This window comes from Crotalus tigris, unplaced genomic scaffold, assembly GCF_016545835.1.
Source record: "Crotalus tigris isolate CLP2741 ecotype Arizona unplaced genomic scaffold, ASM1654583v1 scf7180000019566.326506, whole genome shotgun sequence".
Classification (NCBI taxonomy): Eukaryota; Metazoa; Chordata; class Lepidosauria; order Squamata; family Viperidae; genus Crotalus; species Crotalus tigris.
This window is the reverse complement of record NW_024097597.1, coordinates 166018-176142: the sequence shown is the minus strand read 5'-3', so window position 1 is coordinate 176142 and position 10125 is coordinate 166018.

The following is a 10125-nucleotide window of genomic DNA, read 5'->3' as shown; positions in this document are numbered from 1 at the left end:
TCAAACGATAGGGATTTCATCAGATTTGTCAAAATCCACTTTTGATTTGTTTAACTGAATAGTAAAAAAAATATGAATTCATGTGTGGCACAGCATTATATGATAGTTTTGGTCTACCCTTTTTGGGTTAACATAATTTTAAATATAAAAAGATCATCATATAAAAGAAGGAATTTAATCAGTACACATACAGGATATTAAACAGGTGCTGATATATGATTCTGGGGATCTATTGCTAATCTTCAGTACCAGTTTCTGATGGAAGAACAAATGCTCTTGGCGTGCCCAGAATTTATCTGTCCTACTATGTATTTTACTTTCCTATGATCTTCAGGCCCCAGTAGGATACATATTTTGTAACTTTTCAAAAATTAATCTGCATTGCAAGTAGACAGTAAATAGAATCATTCTTTAGGCAGAGCACCATCAAATCTATGTTTAAGTTTGAAACCCTAAGGTCTTGTCACTTCAGTCTCCAGGAATTCTTTGATTTGTTTAATGCCTGCCAGTACAAAGAGTTTTCTCAAAAAGCAGTGGCATCCAGCAGATATAGAAATAAACAAAGGGTAACATCAGTGGTTTTCCATTTAAAATCTTTGTGGTTTTTTTTTCAAGCACCCTTAAATGGAAAGACTACTTATTTGTCAGACTGTTGACTGATTAAACAAATGTTAAATCAATTCATGAGAAGAACATGCATGAGTTGACCAAATATGCATATATTTGCAAATAAAGCAACCTAGAATTTTTGAATGTGAAAATACTTTGGTTATACATTGAAAGTTTTCTTCATTGGGGGAAGTGCAGGAGTTCAGAAGTATCTTGCCATTGCCTTTTTCCTAGGGCTGAGAGGATATGGCTGGTTCCAAGTCACCCACTCAAGTTGGTTTTGTGCCTAATGCAGGACTAGAATTCATGGCCTCCTGGTTTCTAGCCCAGTGTCTTAACCACTACACCAAACTGATTCTTGACTCAGTGGAATAGGCACTAAGAATATGTACTACCCTTTAATTGGTAAAGGAAGGGAGAATGATAGCTGTACCCCGGTGTTTATAAATCCTTTTAAAAACTCCAGTTGTCCAGCATAATCCTCTACATGCTGATTCAGAGCTAAATTACAGTACATTTAAAATAGTAAGAATGTAAAACGCCTAGAGTTAAACTTGATTCTTGATTACTTGTCAATAATACGGAACAGCTTGCTGTGGTCTTCAGGTTTTATCCTCTCTTCATAGTCTTGCCACACATTTTCTCATTTCCAATCTCAAGATTAATCAACACCAATGTTCCTTCACTTTTTAAAAAAGTATATATCAATCAATGTTGGGTAAATCCTGATCTAGGTCCATTTTAAATTTCCAAGTTATTGAAGCTAATCTACATTTATTTTAAATCACTTGTTAAGCTGGTGGTATGTTGTTTTAGGAATATGACACAATGACATTTGTGTTAATATTTTGCTAATATACTGGAAATAAAAGTGTTATATTCAATGGTTCCCTCAAATAAGCTTATACTGTCTTTGTATAAAATAAAATGGTTATACAATGAATGCAAAAAATATTTAAATATTTCTCCTCAACTTCTGATTAAATAGGCTATTGCCTATGAAACCATCTTATAATAAAAAGAAACTCTGTGGAGCAACTTATCATAAAAGGGAGAGAGGTATGTAGATAAAGGTATAATACAAACAGGTATAGGCAGATTTCTTTTGCATTTCTGAAGAATGAAATATAATGAAGATCTATTTTATAAAATTATCAGTTTTACAGCTTTCATCTGCTTTATTCCCTATATAAAAATGATCACTGTTGGGATTTTTTTAAAGCATACTATAGATAATTGTTTAGATTACTTTCTTCTCCAATCACATTGTTAATCCCAAGATTGCTGAAATGAGATGTGTTAACTAGAGGTGTAATGGTTAGAGCAGGGGTAGTCAACCTTGGCTCTTTTATGACTCCTGGACTTCAACTCCCAGAATTCCTGAGCCAGCATAGCTGGCTGAGGAATTCTGGGAGTTGAAGTCCACGAGTCATAAAAAAGCCAAGGTTGACTACCCCTGGGTTAGAGTATCAGGCTTGAATTTTGGAGTTGCACAATTAAATTTTCTCTGAACCATGAAGTGACATCTTCGTTATGTCTCAACCTAACTTATCCCAGCAGATGAAATTGGGATAGATAGCTGCTATTCATAGGGGAAAGAAGGGACTCTTATTTAGTTCTTCAAAACAATCAACAAATGAACAACAATATCCATCACTGTCTGAAGGAAATAATCAAATGGAAAAAGGCCCATTATTCAAAACCTATTAGCATTTAATTCACTCAAAACCATTAAATAATAAAATAAATGCAAATGACTTTCATAGGATCTCAGGGTTTTATAAATGTTTATTATTAATTTCTTACTATATATTCTTTTCCAATTCTTTTGCATAATAGAACTTGCATGTATGAAGTTTTTACCTGGATTTGGTTTGGTAAATGAAGAACATGTGGTATTATTGAAGCCTCTGGGTTCCACCTAAATGGAAAAAAAAAAAACGTTTGATGTGTCTGTTTATGCACCAAATATATTATCTCTGGTGTATAATAAAAGTATATATATTCATCTGAGAAGCTGCCAAAAAACATAGCATCCTCTTATGAAAAACCCTTTTCAAATCATTATCATATGCTGTCACACTATTGCAGCCCAGCCATTAAAGCTATGGTAACCTTTTGAGGTATATATCAAAATATGCTTCTCATATTTATTAATTTGCTGAACAGCAATAAAGTTCAAATGAAGATGCATTATATCCCCCATTATCTTCTTATTGATCAGGTGAGATAAGCAAAATCAAGTATTTTATAGGGCCGCTGTGTTTATTTGAACTCACCTATTTCATATTTCCAGTTTATTGTCTGGATCTGGGTTTAGAATTAGCACGTAGACACTTCCACATCCTGGACAAGCTCCCTCTATAAAAATCTGCCACTGTACCCCAGCCTTCCTCTAAAGGCAAACTGCTCTGCTTTTAGGAATAAATATTTATTCTTTCCTCACCGCTGTCTGGATCTCATTTTTATTTATTCTTGTGCAGCCCTGCCTTGAATTGGAATCCCAAATTATTCTTCTGACAATGTGAAAGCAACAATGTGCAGATTTTCTGTGGTGGTACTATTTTGTAAACCCTCATCTACTTTCACAGTCTTGAAAAGCCTATTACACTAAAAGTGCTGGACTAGTCCAAGTGTTGGAGTTTATTGGCATGTTTATTTCTTGATGGCTGACATTAAGTTTAAACAGGCCATGACAGATCTAAAACAGCAAACTGAATATAATACAGTATGCATGTGAGTTGGCTCAATGACTTAAGCAGTGGCCATCTGTCTTTGATTAAATGTACAGTGCAATTATTCATTATTTGTACAAGCAGTTAATCAATTTGTTGCCAGCTTGATACTGTTTTCTTCTTATAAGCTTTACTAAATGATAATGTACACACCATAAAACGAATGACCCCTAGCTAAGACTGGCTCAAGCATTTCGTTGATTTAAAGAAGCTACAACACATGCAAAGTGTGTTTGGCTGACAGAAACAGATTGTACAAATACTGAATAACTTTGTATGTATAATTAATATAAATTAGATGGTTACTGCTCTTGTATCAAATTTTCCATAGTTGACTAAAAGCTTCAACCAAGCTGTTCCTGGTCCCATTCTGAAACTCTAATCACTGCTCCAGAAATGATGCTGAATTACTACTCCCAGTATTCTTCACCAATGGTTGTAGTGAGTAAGGCTTCAGGAAATGTAGTTCAACGTCTAGAAATATATACGTTCTTCAGCCCTATATTATGCATCTACTACTGAAGAGAATAGCTGTTCCTCTAGTTTCCATCTGAATCATGGCTAGCATAATTTATCTTGGTTGGGCTGTCTCAAACTTCTGGTCTTTTTCCAAGCTATTCTTGATAGGAGGTAGGGAGACAAAAGAACATCATAACATTGTATTGTGAAACAAATACTTTGAGATGTTACAGAAGGAAGGTGGATAAATACTTATTGTAATGTAGCATTACTGCAAAGTATTTGGCAGCCAAGAAATATGATCACATCTGTTTTGTGCTATTATTATCCTCTCTTTTCTGCCTTCAGAACCAATGTCACCCTGATCTCTAAAGGTTTTGTGGCAATTCTGAAAATACCACCGTGAATATTGTGAAATGTATCCCCACTGGAAGGAAATAATGTACATTAATCTCATTCTTTTGTGTATATAACAGATGGTGTAGTACTATGTACTGGGGAAGGGAGGGATTCAAACTTAAGGATTTTTGGTTTTCAAAAAATCTACCAATTTGTTATGGTTCTTCAATGACTGAGTTAGAAAGACATTTCTGTCTTATCAACAAATGTGGAGACTGAAAAGAAAGTTATCTTCTGACCTTGGCTGGCAAGATTTGATTGTGTGTGTGTGTGTGTGTGTGTGTATGTAAGTGTGTTGAACTTGAATGCTTTGTTTTCTTGCTCTTTTGTAAATTTAATAAATAGAATACAGAAGAAAAAATATATAAAGTTTTCTCAGATGTGATTAACTAATGAACTCCATGGAGCTAAATCCCAGGTACGTGGATATAGAAATGTATACAAGTCTTTATCTTTTTCTATTAGTGAAAATGAGGATAAGGAATTTTTTTTTGTAGAAGACTGCCTTTCTAAGAAAAGAAACCAGTTATTCCTAGAAGAGAAAGAAAAGGGCTCTCTGTTGCAGAACAAAATTTGAAATGCTTAATGGACTGAAAAATATGTCCTAAGGATTTGAAACATGAGCTTCTTTACTGCATGAAATGTTAAATGTTCTTTGTTTTCTTGAAAGCAGAAAATGTGCTGTGATTTTGACAGTAAAGTAAGCATAATCATAGTCATGCTTTGTCCAAGCACATTCTTCCTGACATACAGTACACAAAAGGTTTGAGAAAACTATTGTACTGTTCCTAAGATCCAGAAGCAGGAATGATGGACTGGAAGAATGAAAAATAATAATGTGAGCCTGAAAAAAAATCTAAGTTAGGAATTGACAGCATGGGACCCAGAGCCGTGCCGTAAAATCTTGTTTTGCTAAAGGTTTACCCACAGACTTTCTCTAACCTTAATATAAAGGAAACAAGATATGCTTCAAATAAATAAATAAATACAGTACATAGCAAATTTTCCAAACCTTTCTGAGCTTTTAGTGTTTTCACACAACCACTTGAGGAGAATTTAAGGGGGAAAATCTCACAATTATATGAGATTGCAAGTGATTTTATGGGGAAGGACATCCTGTGAGTACCTAGGAATTGAAAACCTTGTTGACATCTGGTCTAAAGCACATAGTTGGTTTTATAAACAATGTCAAAACTATCTACTATTCTATTATTCATTGGTTTTTTTCACTTATCTAGTGAATTTGTAATATTGGTAACCTGAGTCTATGATGTGAAATAGGGATTTGTGCTATTTTCTTCTTTATTGGAATTATTCTCTCCAATATGAACTAGGCCTGGAGGAAAAATGTATCTACCTCCAAATCAAATATATATCAATAAATCAATCTTTATTGTGGTCACAAACCAGCACTTATATAATAACTTTATAAATCAAGTTAATTTAATAATTTAATTTAATTTAATTTAATCAGTTTAGGTCCTGCCCATTGTGAACCTCGGTGGTTCACAATGTAACCATGGCAAAATACAATATGAGTAATCAGAGATTAAAAAAAAGAATGAGAAAAATAAGAGCAAAAATAAAGAACAAAAATGTTCTTTACCATGTGATTCTGCCTTCAGGTCTTACACCCTGGAAGAGGAAAAGGTTATAGAGATAAGGGAAAATTGAATTTGTACTTATTTCGTAAATGAAGTGTAAAATTATCACCTACTACGGCTAAACGTTAGGTATGGATAAATTTGTCAATGTACTTTGGTATCTTTTCCAAAGTTGATATGAGATACAGAAATGGGAGAAAAGCAAAGGTAAATCATGTGTGAATTCACTAGCATGCTACTAAATGTAATAACATGGGTGCAAAGGTTGTGCAAAACATTTTAAAATAAAAATGTTTCAAGCTGAAAACTTTTTGTTTCAAGTTTACTGTGTAACAGCTATTTTGACCTCAAGCTTAAAAAGAGGCCTGGTGTTGTGATGAAGATTAGAAGTCACTTTATATATAGTCACTTTATATATTTCTTTTATCTTTTTTTATTGTATTCTTATTTTTCCTTTCTTTTTCCTTTCTTATTTTCCATTTTCTATTTTTTCTTCTTCTTTGCACCTTTCACTCTTTCCTCTCTTTTAGTTTGCATTAAATTTTACTATTGTAATTAAATTCCTTAATAAAATTAGATATATCTAAAAAAAAGTGGCCTGATGTCATTTCTGACTATTCCAGGAGATTTCCAGGCTCCAAAAAAGCCCAATTTTCAATTTAGAATCATTTTCAACTTTGAGACTTTTCTGCAATGGTTTGAACAGCATCAAAATCACTTCTGAAATGGAACTGTTTTGAGTATGAACTGTTTTGAATTCATTGTTTATTGCAATTGTCTAACTATTTGCAATGCAGTGGGTATTAGGTTCATTTTTGCATTTTGTTGCATATGTGTAATTTGCAAACAAATTTCTTTAAGCATAATGGAACTTCATGTGTTACTTTCAAAAATATACTCATAACTGGGTACATTTTTAATAACATGTACATACTTTTAGCATTTAATTTAATTACATACATGTATCTTGAGACATTAGATACTGGTGACAGCTCAAGAGAATTGTCTGTGTTGCTCCTGCTTTGATTTCATGAGCATCATTTCAATTTTTGTTGTTCCTCTTGTTGTCCCGTTGCTTCCAATGCTTTGTCACCTGCTGGACATTATTTCACTGGGATGAGCAACAACTGCTTTTATTATTGTAAAGTATTTATTTTAGTTAATATTTAAAAGTATCCTCAACCAAGAGGAAAAGCTGAAAAAGAATAACATAGTACAAAAGAGATTTACAGGCTGTATTAAATTAAAAAAAAAGCCAGGATAATGTTTGATTAGTGCTGCATATTAATGCATCTTATATTAATTTAAGACTTCAGGGCCATTATAAGGAAGTCAATATTTAGTAATTAACAAAAATGATCAGTATGATACAAATCATAAATCAGGATGAGAGATAATTAATGAAAACTTCTAGCTAATTTTAAAATTATAGCCTTATTCAATGAATGAAGCAAAAGTTAATATTTGTAGTGGTTACTAAAAACCAAAATTTCAAATGGGGTACATGCTCATGTGCACAAATATAATTCACAACTGGATTCCAATTTGAATTAAAGCCTGTATCAGATTTACCTTTTCCAATGTTATTTTTCACATTAAAGCATATTCCTACAACCTAACCTGCCATTCTTCCAGAAAGGGAATTTTATATGATTTCAAATAATATAGTAAGTTTCTTGGCAGCAATTGTTATATCCAGAACCAACTCAGTACACTTCGTAGGGGTATTATATCTGGTCAATGTTTAACAGAAAAATGCTGGCAAGAGTAAGCATTCCTTCTCCAAGTTCTTATAAACTCATGCCTTGCCATCAGTGGTGATATGTATCCACTTTTTTTTTCCTGTTGGCCAATATCAAGGTATTCTCCAATGACTTTTGTCTTTTCATGATGGGTGTCCCAAAATGCTTTCGTTAGTGCTTCCTTTGCGCAATCTCACTTTGTTCTTAATTGGTCAAGTGGCTTTCTTATACCATCCCATGGCATATATAGGCAAGAAAATATATATGTTCTAAGAACTACCTGGTAATCTCTCTTGTGGCTATTGTATGTGACAGGAGCTGCTTGCAAAAGGTAGAAAGTATTGCTTAGCTGTTCACTTGTCCATTAAATTTGTCCTCCTGGTGTATCATGCAAGGTTGTTTGAAATGCTTCTTCCATTCATGAAGAAATGGATAGAAATATCCATGTTTCCAGCACAATAATTCTTGCTAGACAATTTCCCCCTAACCTCATGGCTGTATTGCTTTATCAATTGTGGTGATGTTCCTGAAGTAATGCATTTTTTATTTCATGCATGGATAAGCTCCTTCCTTTCTCATAACTCATTTTCTCCCATCATTACCTACAAAAGCTTTTTATGCTTAAGCAAAGCACTTCTTCTTCCTAACTAAACAACCTTATGTAATTTATTTCAACTATTCCTGTTTTATAATAGGCCAAACTTTGCTTTTCCTTAATAGTACCATGGCAGCTGAGAGTCAAGCCCAACCTTAGTTTTAGTGTTTAAATAAGTGGTTTTGGCGGAAATCTCTTAAATAAATAAAATTACTCTTGGCAAGAGTAATCTGTTGGGTAGCCTATACCCATTAGCCTGTCAGTGACCCAATGACGCTGAAAGCTTGGTGGATAATTAGGCTCAGGAAGAGTCCTAAATTGTTTTAATTAGATAGCAAAATATTCTATGCTGCAGATTCAAGATCTCTGTTACATAAACAAACTCACTGTACTTTTACTTTCAAGACAGTAAAACCACCAACATACAAGATAATGGACTATAGAGGAAAGGATCAAAACAAGAACAGAAATACAGTCCTACATTTGAACTCATGAACTGGTGAGAACCAATTCTATTACTTTAGTTGAATCACTCAGTAAGAAACAATGTCAGATCATGGATCCTTCTCGCTCATGTTGACTAAAAGATGTGGGGAGAGAAGTCTTGTTAGCCCTATCTGAAATAAGTGAGGATTGAATCTGAGATCTTCTACATGAGAAACATTTATTCTACTATTGAGCTATGGCTCTTTCCATCCTGTCCCTTCTATGTTGCATCTAGTTTCCAACCATTCCTGAGATAACTTTTCAACGATCCTATTCCAGCTCCTGCTGTCAAAATATCAAAGGTAAGACTTCAAGGAAAGTCAATGATGTGATACTGATTTTAAGGCATGAGAAAACTTCATGCCTTTATATCAGGGTGGACAATTAATTTTCCCAAAGGACCATATGAGGAACTGGGACTGTTGTGGAAGACCGCCACTGCTGCCCTGCCACAGCTATTGGCCTGTCACCCCACACACACACACATCACCACTGCTGCTGCGGGGCAGACAGGAGCAATCAAAGGGCTGGATGTGGTTCACAGGCTGTAAAATGCCCAGGTCTGTTTTAGGTGCAGTTAAATAGGAGAGTGGAAACTCAGCTACCTAATAATGGAAAATATATTTTACTTTCCCTAATGTTTGTTTTACATAAGTTTGGTAGGCAGTAGAAAGATAAGTAGCCAGTTTCCACACAAGTTTGAGATTTCTATTTTTTTTTTTTTTTTGCATTGGGGTGGGCAATTAATTTTCCCAAGGGGCCACAGGAGAAACTTGGACTCCTACCACCCCATCCCCAGCTTCCTATTTTTTTCCAGAATAAAGTCTCTATCTCTGTCTCTATCTACATCTACCTACCTACCTACCTACCTACCTACCTACCTATCTATTTCATGTTTAGGAGAGGCTTTCTAAGTTAAGGAGTGCAACTCATGCAATGACATTTCTAGAAATCTAAATGCCCACCAAGCTTTAAGGGCAGCATAAAGAGATGTTCTTTTCTTTTCTGCATGCTTTCAAACTAAGTTTAGATTTATAGTATTGCACTGATGGATTACCTTTGTTTTATGGCTCATGTTCCTGTGCTTTTATCTTTTGAAATATGTTTATATTAGAAGCTTATTATTGATTGCAGGCATGCCTGAGAGTTTTAAATTGGAGGGAAGCCTAAAGTTATATAAAAGTTTCCAAAGCGAGTATATTGTGAAGCATCAGAGGAAAGCCTACGTCTTTTAAAATAAACACATCCACACAAAAACAGGTTCCTTGGTATTTAAATAACTTAATAGCCAAGTTGTACAGTATTTGATAGGTTGTCATCTTAGGGAAATCTTAGGGAATGATGCAGTTAGATCAAATTCTTTCACTCAGTTCATGGGGTTGAAAAATAGCCTCATCAGTTGTAGTCCACACATCTTAACCTTGCCAAGCTTGAAAAACACTTAGAGCTAAAGTACAACAGAAGAAAGGACAAATGTCTATGGAGATTCTCAGTCA